Source organism: Natator depressus, chromosome 6 (genome assembly GCF_965152275.1).
Source record: "Natator depressus isolate rNatDep1 chromosome 6, rNatDep2.hap1, whole genome shotgun sequence".
Lineage (NCBI taxonomy): Eukaryota > Metazoa > Chordata > Testudines > Cheloniidae > Natator > Natator depressus.
Genome location: NC_134239.1, coordinates 78369020 through 78384107, shown reverse-complemented (window position 1 = coordinate 78384107; position 15088 = coordinate 78369020). Strand labels below are relative to the sequence as shown.

General features: G+C 37.1%; 1 protein-coding gene across 2 annotated transcripts in view; it reads left to right on the top strand.

Annotated features, from left to right (window-relative positions):
- Positions 1–15088, top strand: part of STXBP6 (syntaxin binding protein 6) — a 221889-nt gene that overhangs the window by 193890 nt on the left and 12911 nt on the right. The gene's annotated exons all lie outside the window — the stretch shown is intronic.

Here is a 15088-nt window from a genome sequence, read left to right as displayed (position 1 = left end):
AGATTCTGTTTGACACCTATACTTTTTTTAAATAAAGGACTTCAATAAGTGATGCACATAAGCTCACAAGCCCTTTGCTACCTGCTTCATTATGTCAGTAATTTTATTATTTATTGAAAAATATCACATGAACTGGTGAAATGCAGCAAATAGACCCAAGATGACACGTGGTAGCTGAATGTTTAAAAAAACAAACCACCACCATCCAACTAGCATTTGGAGAACTTAGTCCTTGTCAAGTGTTGTCACTAACAGTTACATTGTATTGGAAGTGAAAAGTCTTGAGTAAAAGGGATTTAGCAATCTAGAAAACATAACTCAGGTAATGACCATTTCAAGAAGAAATACAAGTGCAGCACTCCTTTGTAAGAGGGAGTGTTGACTTACGGAGGTTGGAAATATTTGTTTGTAATGTTAATAATTAATCTGTGTATGTCTGTTTTGAAATACCTAATCTTCCTGCAATCATAGGTTAGAATCCTAGGATTTAATTCGGCCCTTTATCATTCCATTGAGGTCTATGAAATTAATGTGTGTGAGGGCTTTCTAATGAGTCATTAAAAACTGATACCAAACTGGCGCTTTGTGGACATCAACAATTCCATGACACTTTTCACAAGAGGAGGATTTGCCTGAGTGTCCTGTAGCAAGCTTCTATTTTGCTTGCTGTTGAGTAGTGTACTGTAAACTGTCTGTCTACCTGCTACTACCATCCTTTCTAGAGTTCACTGCATTGCAGAGGTGATGTGATACTGCTCTACCTTTCTTTGACATACATTTTTTGCTCAGAACAAAATTGAGCATTACTCGCTGAGGCCTATAGTCTGTGGATCATCGTTCTGGAATTAAGATGCTGAGGGAGACTTTCAAAGGCAAGAGCATATAGCTGCACTGCTTTCAGTGGGAGTTGGGCACCTCACTGACCTTTTACCCTTTAAAATCTCCCTTTTAGGCAGCTGTGGGATATTGCATTTTGTACAAATTAGGTACAGAACTCAGGCTCCTGGGAAATTACCAAAGCTGCCTTCAGGTTGGCCTCTGGTCAAGAATATGTCAGCAGATCTTGTTTCTGTTCCTGTCACAGTGGTCACAAGACTGGTTTGATTTTGTGGAGTGATGCATTTCTGGTATGGTAGCAAAGACTGACTCTTCTACAGTAGCTATTATTATTTCAGTGGAATTGCAAAGTGGCCCTGAAGGTTGCAATTTCCTTCTTTCTGAGGCTTGTGTCTAGTGATTTATACATGTACCTTACCTTCATATTTAGAGGTTGAACATATATCTGGCTGTGTTTCTGGATAAATACGTGTGTGTGTGTGTGTGTGTATGTGTGTGTGTGTGTAAATATTTACAGCATATAAATAAATAATGTCCAATCCTTGGAGCTGACTTTGCTAGAACTGTATCATCTGCTTTCACTAACCTGGTTAACTAATTTAAAATTATATACAGCAAGTAATACAGCTTACCAGTGATGATGAAAGAATAATTACATAGGCCGTCAGATGGGGGAAATCTAGATCTGATAGTCTGGATTGTTTTTGCTCTTTGCACTTATAGTAGTTAGCTCTTATTTCTTAACCAAACATGATGGTTAGATGCATCTAAAAAATGTAAATGTTGGATTGGGAATAAGTAAAGGTATAAATCTGTTCCTGACAGTTTAGGCTGTACTTAGTTATATCATTTTACTATTTGCCAAGAGTAAATGCAAATGAAGAGTCTAAAGTTATCCCAACTGGTTTGTTTTCAAATACATATTGGATAGGATTTTCAAAATTAAGTAAGTGGGAACAAAAGTCCCATTGCAAATAAAATCAATCCTTCTTCAGTTGTGTCCCTTCAGTTACCTGCTTTCGTCATAGATGTTCTTCTACAATTTCAATATAAATAAAACATTGGATTACCAAAAAACCAGAAAATTACTAAATCAAACATACCAGCATAACTGCTGTAACTAACATATTAGTTCAAATGTTCATGAGCTAGAGGATTTAAAATATCTACAAGGTGAAGCGATCACACCATTTTTTAAAGCTAATGCCAATAGGCTGATGACATGATGAAATGTAGTACTAGTGGCACCTTAGCTCACGAAAGCTCATGCTCAGATAAATTGGTTAGTCTCTAAGGTGCCACAAGTCCTCCTTTTCTTTTTGCGAATACAGACTAACACGGCTGCTACTCTGAAACCTGTCATGATGAAATGTATAGTGCTGGCAGCTGGAAGTGCATATGCCTGAGAGAGGCACATCTTGGCAGTAAAAAGGCTTAATTACACTCATGTAAATTTTCACTTTTATCTATGAAACATCTAGTTTTAGTAATTCCTTGCTTTACACCAATCCCTCTGTCCTCTCCCATACAATTCCATACAAACACTATAGTAACAGAATGTTATAGTTGCATGGTTCAGTACTCAGGAAACGCAAAAGTTAAAATTGTTTGTAGAATTCATCATAACATTTTTGATTACGCATTTGATCGTTGGGATTTGCTGATTTGTTGAAATTGAAATGTTCCATGGTGTCATGTATCTGTGAAATTCCACCAGAAACCAGTGGTGTGTGGTTTCCTGCCAGCTTGCCCACCTCCCTCCTCAGCACCCCAGTATTCTGGGCTTCTAGTTCCTCAGCGGCCAGACTCCCAGGCCTTCCAGGGTACTCATAGAATCATAGATCATACTCAGCTCTAGGGAAGCCCACCAGGCAAACTGCCTCAGAGTCTGGGCTCCAATAGAGAGAGTGGAGAATAGTAATTACATATTGCAGAGAATTTCAGGTGTTAGGGATTCATTCTGAAGTGGAACCGAACCAAATTTTGAAATATCAATATCCTCACTGAAACAAAATTACTATTCTCTGCCCAGCTTTAGTTCTTTGAACCACGTTGCAAATATGCATCTTTATTAACTTTAATTACAATAATGTAATTAATAATTACAATTGTTAAATAGTTTCATATGATTTCAGGACAGGTTCAGAGAGGTGAGACTCAATTCATAGTACAGCTCTTTATTGGTAAATACCACAATATTCAGCTGTGCAGTAAAGCCTAAATCATCACCAAGGAAAATTCATTTTTAACTGAACAAATTAGGCCCTGGGGCTGCATAGATCCAAAAGTTAAAGGAACTACCTGCAGGGCATAGAGTTAAGCCTGGGTATAAATCTTTGCAGGAACAGCCTTTAGATTGTAATAAGAGGTGTGTATTCTTACATATTTGTATTGCATCTAATAAAGTGGGATTGCAAGCCTGACTGGTGCCTTGGGTTACTGCCACAATTCAAATAATAATAATGAAGATTAATTTGTTCTTATAGTTGGGGTTTTTATGTGAACATTAGGGAAGTGTTTGAAATTTGGCACAATGATACCTACAGAACTCTTTCAGATTTCATGGAACAGTCTGATGTCAAGTGAGATAAAATGGAAATACTTAAATAGGAGTAATGCATACAGGTATACATCTGTAGTACATGGGCAGCAGAATACAGTGTTCAGAAAGGAAGCATCAGGTATGCATTGAATCTGTTTTTTCAACATTTGAAATGACTTTAAACTGGTCAAATGAATCAATCTCTTCACAAAGATTCATGTAGACAGCATTAGAGAACATCCACAATATATACTGTCTTTGCATCTCTCTCTCTCTCATATTACTTCCTTCCTCAGATTTTGTATGCAGAAAATCTTGATTGTGATCTTTTCTTTCTCCCCTTTCCTATCTGCTGTCTTACTAAACTACCTGTGGATGTGATTTTACCAGTGCAATGGAAAGTATATTAACTCAAACCTTAACTACGTGACTTTCCTCCAGCATTCACAATGCTGTTGGACTAAAAACACAACATCCAGTTACCATAAACATTTTGTATTTTAAATGCATCCACTTTAGCATGTTTAGAAATTTACCTACTTTAAGTAATTTGGAATTGTGCAGTAGTTGATACTACACTTGAAGAACTTGCAACACTGCCTGAATCCCAATGAGGCGGTATTCCAATTTTCTCTATCTTTTCACTAGCAAAGATGAATTCTTAGGGACTTCACAGATCTTATTCTTCCACTTTTACTCTTTTCATCCCCATTCAGAAAGCAGACAAATAAGTAATTTTTTTAATGTCAGTATAGCATTATGGGAAGGCAGTAGCACTCTGCATTTTGCCTGAATGTCTGGTCATCCTCAGCTCTAGTAAAAAGGATTCCCTAGCCAATTATAGTCCCTTGAAAAGACTCTGTCTTCAGCCCCTCATAGTCTAATCCTTCTGTTGAGTGTTTCAGCATCCCCCAAGATAGCAGTTGTCTCAGAAGTCTAAGTCACAGGAGGAGAGACTGTCTTTGAGTTAGTATTTGGGCCTGCTCATAGTCTTGATTTTCAAGTCTAAAAGTTGAGTTTTCCAAGCCACATTAGGGGATTTGGATCCTTATTTCCCATTAACCCATGGACTACTATGCTCAAGTGTGTTTTTCTGATAGTATGGGATATAGTCTCCTTAGTCAGCCAAAGATGAGGTTTACTGCCGTTACAATTTGAGTGAGAGTAATCCAGGAAGATTCCTAGACTGCATACTGTTTGACAAGTGGGAGCACATACCTTTTATGAAGGGTAGTAGGATTATATGAAATCTACCATGTTTTTCTTTAAAATGTTTGCTGATACTCAGGGCTTGTCTACACTACCACTTATGTCGATATAATATACGTCGCTAAGGGTTGTGGAAACCCCTCCACCCGAGCGACGTAAGTTACACCGACCTAAGCTTCTACCCCCGACATAGCCACCGCTTCTCACAGAGGTGGAGTTATAATGCTGACGGGAGAGCTCTCTCATGTTGGCATAGAGCATCTTCACCAGATGTACTACAGCGCCGATATACTGCTTCTAGTGTAGACTAGCCTTTAGTTAACAAGATGGCATTTCCAATACTTGTACCAAAAAATAAACTGTTCCCCATTCAAAATAGAATTAGTTTGCTGCCCACAGAAGGAGGCATCTTTGTCTAAAATGTAGCCGTTGACATGAGTTCTTCAGAAATGAAGCATACAGTTGTGGTGAATAAATAAAGTAAATAAATAAAGTCTCAAATGACACCACTCTATCAAAGACATTAAAAGAAAATGTGACTACAGTTCCAAATCTTTTGCCAAAGAAGATTTGTAAAGACCAAATGAATTCACAGTGTATTTAATTTTGTTGGCGATACATCAAAGCTCTTTCTTTTTAAATTGGATAACACAGAAGCAAGAAAACTGGAAAAACCTTTTAAAAATAAGTCATAATCTGATTTTTAAAAAAATTATCAGGTTAATGCAGAGTGTCCCAAAGCGATCAAACAATGGGCTTCTTTCCAAATTCTACCTGTTCAGTACTGTGTTACCTCTCTAGATACAGTCTTCAGCTAGATTAATTAAATTGAAACTGAATTATTAAATGATAATGTGGACATATAAATTTAACTGTTTACATCAATAAAATCTACTGAAGTATAAAGCTAATACTGATTCTTTCCTTTACCCAGCCTAGCAGTCGCAACCAAAAGTAGAGAAATAGCAGGTTTGCCACTATATTCAAAGACATTTTGGAAGTTCTATGGGGTAGATGCTGGCTTCTGCTCCACGGGCATGGAGGGCCGTCTTGCAGTACAGGTGTTTAAGTTCCATCATGTGCAGAGCTCAGCTTAAACATCTAAACTTTAAATATGACAGTAAATGGAATCACAGTTGTAACAGAGAAAGGTGCCAAGTGGTAGATGATATTCAAATATATAAATAATATGAGCCAGATCTTTCTCTCTTATGATTGTATACCCCATGTAACCCCACTAACTTCAGTGCTGTTATGCCTGATTCATATTGGTATAAATGGGAGAAGAAATCAGACCCTATGTAAATATTCAAACTTTTTTCTTTGGCTTAGCATTCAGAAATACTAGGCATCTCTTCACAAATGACCCATTAATAAGTCAGAACTCTTAGAACTGCTGTGAAATTGTACTTTTTTTGTTTTTCATAAAATGACTGATTGAATTGAATATGAAACTGGGTATTTGTCACCTTTTAGATATTGTAAGAAGATGTGAACTTTCACTGTATACCACCAGGTCAAATTCCTGCAGAGTTTCTATTAACCAGACAAGCTGGTTAAAGCTTCAAAAGCAGTTAGGCAGCACAATTATTTCCAAACCAATTAACTCCCTCTTGGAATCGGTATACAATTATTAAAACACACTGGTATATTCTTTATTTTGAAAGGGCCTTTCAAATTGTGAAACATGAGAATTTGTATATTACAATAGTCCAGTAACTTTCTGAATTCAGTTTCTATTTTCCTGAGCTATTTATATTCCAGCAATAATATCATCTGGCCTAGCTCAAGTTCCTTCAGTTAAAACCTGCGGAGTAATTACTCACATGCAACTAACTTGTAATTACTCACGTGCAACTAACTCATGCCACAAATCTACATTTGTGGCATAAATTAGTTGCACGTGAGTAATTACAAGATCATGCCTCCAGAACACGTTCAGAACTATCATTCTACCTTTTATTCTTTTCCCTCTGTTTTTTTGGCTCCTATAATTATTTGCATTCTGGTAGAGACTAGAGACCCCCCACTAAGTACAAGGCCCCATTTTGCTGGGCACCATACAAATACATCATAATAAATAGTCCCTGCCCTAATGAGGTTACAGTTTAATTAGGAAATCTATGACAGAGCTGGAAACTGAACGCAGATCTCCTGAGTCCCAGTTCAGTGACTTTACCACAAATGACCAACCTTCCCCTCTGTAGCAGATGCCTGAAATATAGATTTTTCACTCTAAATTATTATACTGGTTCCAAACTCCTCTGATATTTTTATGTTTGTAATAGCTACTGTTTATAATCAGAATTTTGATCTATAACTGTGAGGATTTATATGCAGTACTTCTATTAAAAGAAAGCTGGTCTCATTTTTGTGGGCAAATAGTTAATTGGCCAGAAAATGTAGTTTGGTGTTGACTCTGAATATAGCAAATAATTTTGGCCCAAAAAAAGGAGGGGGGAATTCTGAAAAAGTCAAAATGTTTCATTTCAATATTTTCAAAACAAAAGATTTCAACTTTTTCTTTTGAAATGCTGTTTGAAGTTTAGCTAGATTTAACTTAAGAACATATGAACAGTCATACTGGGTCGGTATCCTGTCTTCTGACCGTGGCCAATGCCCGATGTTTCAGAGGGAATAAACAGAACAGGTAATTATCAAGTGTTCCATCCCCTGTCACCCATTCCCAGCTTCTGGCAAGCAGAGGTTATCCTCCATGAATTTATCTAGTTCTTCTTTTAACCCTGCTATAGTCTTGGCCTTCACAACATCCTCTGGCAAAGAGTTCCACAGGTTGACTGTGCGCTGTGTGAAGAAATACTTCTTTATGTTTGTTTTAAATCTGCTGCCTATTAAATTTCATTTGGTGATCCTGAGTTCTTGTGTTCTCAGAAGGAGTAAATAACACTTCCTTATTTACTTTCTCCACACCCATCATGATTTTATAGACCCTTCTCCTATCCTCCCTTAGTCGTCTCTTTTCCAAGCTGAAAAGTCCCAGTCTTATTAATTTCTTCTCATACAAAAGCTGTTCCATAGCCCTAATCATTGTTGTTGCCCTTTTCTGAACCTTTTCCAATTCCAATATATCTTTTTTGAGATGGGGCGACCACATCTGTATGCAGTATTCAAGGTGTGGGCGTGCCATGGATTTATAGAGAGACAATATGATATTCTCTGTCCTATTATCTATCCCTTTTCTTAATGGTTCCCTGCATTCTGTTCGCTTTCTTGCCACTGCACATGCAGTGGATGGTTTCAGAGAACTGTCCACAGTGACTCCAAGATCTTTCTTGAGTGGGAACAGCTCATTTTGACCCCAGCATTTTATAGGTGTAGTTGGGATTATATTTTCCAATGTGCATTATTTTGCATTTATCAACATTGAATTTCATCTGCCATTTTGCTGCCCAGTCACCCACTTACCCAGTTTTGTGAGATCCCTTTGTAACCCTTAGTTTAGTCCAAAGCAAACTGCAATCTTGAGGAGTTTTGTATCCTCTGCAGATTTTGCCACCTCACTGTTTACCTCTTTTTCCAGACATTTATGAGTATGTTGAATAGGACTGGTCCCAGTACAGACCCCTGGGGGACTCCACTATTTACCTCTCACCATTCTGAAAACTGACCATTTATTCCTACCCTTTGTTTCCTGTCTTTTAACCAGTTACTGATCCATGAATGGACCTTCCCTCTTATCCCATGGCATCTTACTTTGCTTAAGAGCCTTCGGTGAGGGACCTTGTCAAAGGCTTTCTGAAAATCTAAGTACACTGTATCCACTGGATCACCTTTGTTCACATGTTTATTGACACCTTCAAAGAATTCTAGTAGATTAGTGAAGCATGATTTCCCTTTACAAAAACCATGTTGACTCTTCCCCAACCAATCATTTTCAGCTATGCGTCTGACAATTCTGTTCTTTAGTACAGTTTCAACCATTTTGCCCGGTACCGAAGTTAAAAACATTAAAAAAAAAAAAAAAAAAACACCCGAACAATATTTCGTTTCTGGTTGAAAGAAAGACATCATTTCATCCTCAGCAATGTGTTAGGTATTTTGTTTTGGCAAGAAAAATCAAAAATATTATTTCTGGTCAACCCCAAATGAATTTTATTTTATTTTTTTCCTGATCACCTACCAAAATGAAAAATCACTTATTTGCCTAGCTCTGCTATTAACCCTACTGAACTGTTGCATAATTCTCTGGTGCATTGACATAAGAGTAGTCACTAAAAGAGAGTCACTAAATGAGAAATAATCTGATCTACTGAGAGTTTGATTAGTTATCGCCTACTGCTGTACCAAGACCATCGGCAGGGAGTTGTCAATGTGACATAAGTTGCCTTAAACATAGGTAGTTGCTTGTTTTATATTTCCATGCCCTTGTGATCTAGTGTACTATGAAAAGACAGCCAGAATGAATGTGTGTGTAGTGATGAGACAATTAACTTTGTCTTGCAGTTGTGCTGAGCAACACTAAATTTATTGTATAAAATAGTTCTACAAGCAAGGGAAAATAGTGAATGAGACACTTGACAATTAGACCTTTTATGGGCCTGACACCTTAATTATCAACATATTCAATACTAACATAGACTTCTTACTTTCAATACCTGTGCTATATGGCGGCCATTTTTTAAAAATCCACTGATTGACACATTCAGTTTATTATATTATAAAAGCATTTGTATTGAAACTGATCACAAGATTGATTCTATTATTTTGCTTCACTTTATCTTTCATTTCTCTCATTAGTCTTTGTCCAAAGTGTGTGTATACTTTTGTATAATAGGTACAGTTTTGTTTCACGGGTGTTTTCTAGGTCATAGAGCTAGAGAAGTGAAATTTTGTGAAAATAGTGCCAAAAAAAATCCTCTCTCCTCCCTTGCCCCTGCAAAAGGTGCAATATTTTTTGGCTTACGATTTAAGAAGTCAATTCTGAGACTGAAAAGAGGAAAAGCTCTCAGATGACCTTTGGTTTATGGAAAACAACCTTTGATTTTGCTTCTTCCTTAGGAAAACATGTTTTTCATTGAAAAGCCAGAACTTTTTGACGGTGTTTTTGAAACTGCTTTAAAAAAATTCTTTCACAAGAGCAAATATTTCTACAAAGCTCTAAAGTTGAAATTTGGAGATGCACCATGTTGCAAATTTTTCCAAATTGATTTACTTGTTACCAACACCACCACCACTATTAGTTGCATTAATAAGCACCCATAGGAAGGTTTGGACTTGTCTGAACTGCAAACCAACATATTCTCAACCTGGGTTTTACCAATGTAAATGAGTACAGTGAGTTTGGCCAAATTTGCCGATATAATATATGTTGATCCTATCGCCATTTAAGAGCTTAAACCTGAAAGAACATTTAGTTATCAGAAGTTTTGTGTGTCTTGAACAACTTTAGCTACTGACTTCTAAGTGGTGGTAGTTTGTTTTTTTTTCTGTTGGCAATGCATTCCTTTACATGTTGTGATTCTTCATTTAGTCACATAAGTCTTTCCACACAATAGACTCTTACTCATGGAGACCAAAGCTTTTTCTCATTGCATATTTCCAGAATGTTATGTAGACAACAGAAGGGGAAGAAATACAATTTTTATGAGTCATTTATTTTAACTACATTTTGGTCTTTTTGGCCTAGTTAATCCTAAAAAAGGTTTGCTGATATAGCTATACTGACGCATCCTCCTTGTGTAGACACAGTTTATACCGGCAAAAGAGTTTTTCTGCCAGTATAGCTTATACCCGTTCCCCAAATTAACAATATATACTGATTTATACTGACAAAAGCACTATTTTTGGCAATATAACTGAATCTATGCTAGGGTTTTTGCCAGTTTAAAAATGTCTTGCAAAGTCAAACCTCTCACTGACATTACTTTACTGGCAAAAGTTTTAATGGCATTTTTAATGGGACCTGACTAACCTACTGTATGTGAGAGAGAGAGAGAGAGGAACCAAATTACAGAAGTGGAAAACAGTCAAGTGAAAATACAGACCCTCAGATACTACATAGGAGAAAGACAAATGAAATTGTTCCAGTTGCAAAGAATGTTGGGAAATGTTGGAAATAACTTTTAGCACTGGTCAATACTCTCAAATATAACCTGTCGTCAGTAATATCCATGCCATAGTTTCACACTTGTTGACGTCCTATCACTGAAATCAAATCAGTATATACTGCATGTCCAAGTACCAACAGAAGCCCAGAGAAAGTATTCTGCATGCTGTACATTTAACGCTATGGTTTTCTTGGTCTACCCTTTCTTACTGCTTAAATATTTGGTCTTCATGTATAAATACACTGTTTCTACGCTCCAGCAGGAGTCCTGCTGCTGCACCTCTTGTGGACAGGAGAATGCTCGATTCCTACAGTGTGTGGAAGTGGCTTCCTTGCATCCTCAGATCACGCTTTCCACTTACAAAAAGCAGTTGAAAACATTCCTCTTCCCTACAAAGATATTTCACGTTTGAATTGGTCAGCTTCTTTCCCAACCCATATCACTTTAATTTCACATTCGATACTTAATGTTTTATGTGGTGGCTGATGTCTTAATAGTGTTGTATTTTAAACTGTTGGGTGTCACTTCAAGTAATCTGAGGGGCAGACTCATTATAAACTACAGAATTTTCAAGAAAAAAAAAAACACATGCAAGGTTGAAATCTCTTTGATTTCGTGGGGCCAGTATTACATATATACACACAGAAATTTTTAGGGGGTGTGTGTGTGTATATATATATATATAATATATATAGATGGATGGATATATATGGAATATATGTTGATGTGGTATAAATGTTCTCTCTCTGTGAGTTTGGAACAGCAGCTTTATTCATGAGTTGCAGAGCCAAGAGTAAATTATATCTGTAAAGAAGCCTTGTTAATTAGCATGAGTCCAGTTTTACAGGGTTCAGAGGGAGCTATAAATGCCTCTTTAAAATGACCTAAAATGCTTTTCTTTTAAACTCAGATATGTTTTACTAGTGTGACAAACTCATTTCTTCTATCTACATAACTGCACACATTTCCTCCTCAAAACAGACAGGAATTGTTAAAATGTTTTTGATAATGTATACACAATTAAAAATGAACTGTAATTCTTTACAAAGCAATCCCTGTAAGTAATATAATTGACACACAGTTAAAACCCGTGGGTAAGTCAGACTGAAGTGTTTCATGACATGGTTAATAGAGAATGTTATTAACGTTTTATGAATGTGTTAAAACAGATCATGCAAACAAGCAAAAATTATATCGCTGGAGACCAATTAGTCTCTTGATCTGACAGACTGACTCCTATGCTGATCATTATGATGACAACATCTGTCTATGTATTTTTCTGTGTGTATGATGTGTTAAGAGCTTACTTTTCTTATGTTTGATAAACGGCCTAAAGCAGTCACACAGGGGGTTGTGTCCTTGTACTACTGCTGTTCATTAGGATCATGATACATTTTGCATATCATTTAGAAATGCTAATAGAAGTTGCTGAGGGATGGAGAGGGGTTTTATTTCTCTGGTTTATATCACACTACAAGGAATTAAGAAATGAAATGTCTAGATCTGTGCTAAACAAATTGGATTACCAATTTATTTGTGGATATTGATTTATTTGTAAAAGTGCAGGTTGGCTTCTTGTGAGTAGAAAACTGTGATAATGAGAGAGGCCATCGTCGATAGGAAAAGCTTCATTAAAAGCCATCTTATTAAGCCACTTGCTTCAGTAATTTTTTAGGCACTAAATTTGGATCTGCTTGTGCTTTCATGTACAGTGAAATTAAACTGAAGAAGAGAATTAGCTCATTATCCTTTTCTGTTTTTCAGGCTGAAATAATTGGGTTTAACACACACATTTCGTTGACATAATTTAGTTAAAATCACTATAACATACATGTTTTCTCATTTTATCTTCTAGTATGCAGTTGAGCTAGATAAAATTGTGTGTCTGCCCTTCTCAGAATGGTAAAACAGGTAATTTTTTTTTAAAAAGAAAAATTAGTAAGACATTCTCTAGTTCCATCTACAGCAACCTGTTTTACTGGGCCACAGAACCTAGAGGCTTTGATGCAGAATTTAGGTCAGACTAGTCACCTGGTACATGGGACATTGGTTATTATCTAAAAAAAGCCCTGTTTTGGACCCCAATGGAAACTTGCCCCTCTTTGTGTGTTACCTGAAAGTTGTGACCATGCAGCATCTGTGATAACACATGCACTCAGATTTAAACATCGTGGAGCTGCAGGCAAGGTATTCCCAGTCACAGGCCCTCAGCTACACACCTCAACTAATCCACTGCACTAGTCTGATAGTGCATGATTATGTTGACATCCAAGATTCATGCAGGCTTTTTCCTCGGGGGGTAAAAAAGAAAAGGAGTAGATAATCTTACGGTTGTGGGGATTTTGAGGCTATGATTTTCAAAGATATGAAAGGGTGCCTTATATATTTGGAATGGATAACTTTCAATGGTGCCAAAAAGAGTGATTAAATATGACTGCTGCATAGTCTTCTGTACAGAATGGGAGAAGATGGCTCACATTTCAGCCACTTTATCTTTCAGTGAAAACTAGGTGGGGACAAAGTTAAGGGAGCACCCTTTTCCCAGAGAACAGAATAGAAGCACGGACTGTCTTTTGCTATTTTTTTTAAATGATTTAGCACTTGTAAATACTGGCTGATTGACAGCATTAGATATTAACTCTGGGCATGCACAGTTCAGTCATATCCGCAATTGCGGAGCTGAATTTTATGGGGACTTTCAATCATGTTGGTTTTCTTCCTAACAGCACTACTCGGGGTGGGATGTGGATGGGGGAGAGAGTTGTGAGTATTAATACTCCTAGAGCCAATGTGACGGAAAAGCTTTCCTGTCACACACCTCCAATAACCCTTTGCTATGAAGGGAACGGGAGCCTGCATTATCGTCGGCTATTTCAGCTATCTGGTCACTAGCTTTAAAATACATTTATTTTGAGATCCAGGCTAAACTTCCAAATAAACTGCAGTTCAAATGGAACCAATAGCCAGAAACTAGACACCAAAGTCAGTTAGATAATAGCTGCCTCTGCAGGTCACTGAATACAGCAAAATGTAACAAAATAGCACCTGGAGACAATACAATGCCATAAGAGCTAAGAAGAAAAATAACCTAATTACTTTTGCCTGCTGACAAAATCAGAGCCATATTGTTCTCTGCTGAAAAGTATTAAATACGGAATTTTGACCTCTCTCTCTGAAAATATTTTGAAGAATTTCTAGGTGTGCTACATTTTTAGATTGACAGTAATACAAGACCAGCAAAATATCCATCCTAATGAACCATTTCCAAACACTAGGGTTTGGCTTTTTCAAAAGCACTCCGTGGTAGTCTAATTCTGCTCCCATTGAAGTCAATACTGTTCACTTCAGTGGGAGCAGAGTTAGCCCAACACTGAGTGCTTTTGAAAACCTCATCCCAAAAACCAACACTAAATAGTACAAGAGGTTGGAATGCTGCTGACCACACCTACGTAAAAAGGGAGGTTATTTCCTCTGGCGTATTGCCCGGTACATGTGTTTATAGGACAAGCCACCTGAGCAAGAGCAAAAGCCAAAATAAGCTCTCATGAAAAAGCAATAGAATCAGTTTTACACAAGAAAATTATCAGCTAAACAAGAATTTCTGAGATATATTGAAGCAGACAACTGCTCTGTGAAATCGGATGACTCTTACCGCCAAAGTGTTCTCAATGTCCTGAAGGAGTCTTCCTGAAAAACAAAGTTTCTCTCCCCCTCTACCAATTTCCAGCTCTAGATATCTTTATGTATCTGTCCTCCCAGTAATCCCAAACTACTGGGCAAGAGGTAGTTTTGGAAATTAGCCAAGCAGTTTTTCAAATAGTTAATTTCCACCAGACTGATAGCTTATCTAGTGGTTAAAGCAGAAGAATAGGAGTTATATCTAGATTCAATTCCTGACTGTCAGCAGCTTGCTGCGTGACTTAGGCAAATTACTTATCTTCTGAAATAGATTTTAAAACATTTTGAGTCTCTCCGATGAAAGCCACCAAGATTATTATATCAACAGTACGATAGAAATGGGAAATACCCAATCCTTATTAGTTTGTTACATTAAAAAGTTAAATAGTTAGCTTTTAATCATGAATTTATGACAATCTATTAAGAGTATGAAATCTACAGGTATTGTATTGTGGCTTTAAGTGGGAAGATAATATTTGTAGTATAATGCATACGCAACACAAGCGATTAGTATGTTCATGAGGGCATAGAACCCTGTATTGAGGAAACCAAGGTAGAATGCCTGGAGTTTTAAAGATTTGGAGGTAGAGGTGGTAGGTGGACAAGAAATGGAAGGCTGTTGCAAGTTTACGGAATCGCATGAGAGAGTGAAAAGTTATACATGAGAAAGGAAACGGGGGAGGGGGCAGTAAACAGAGCTAAATTAGAGAAGATGGGGACGAGGAAGAAATGAGCACAGAGACTGTAGATGGAA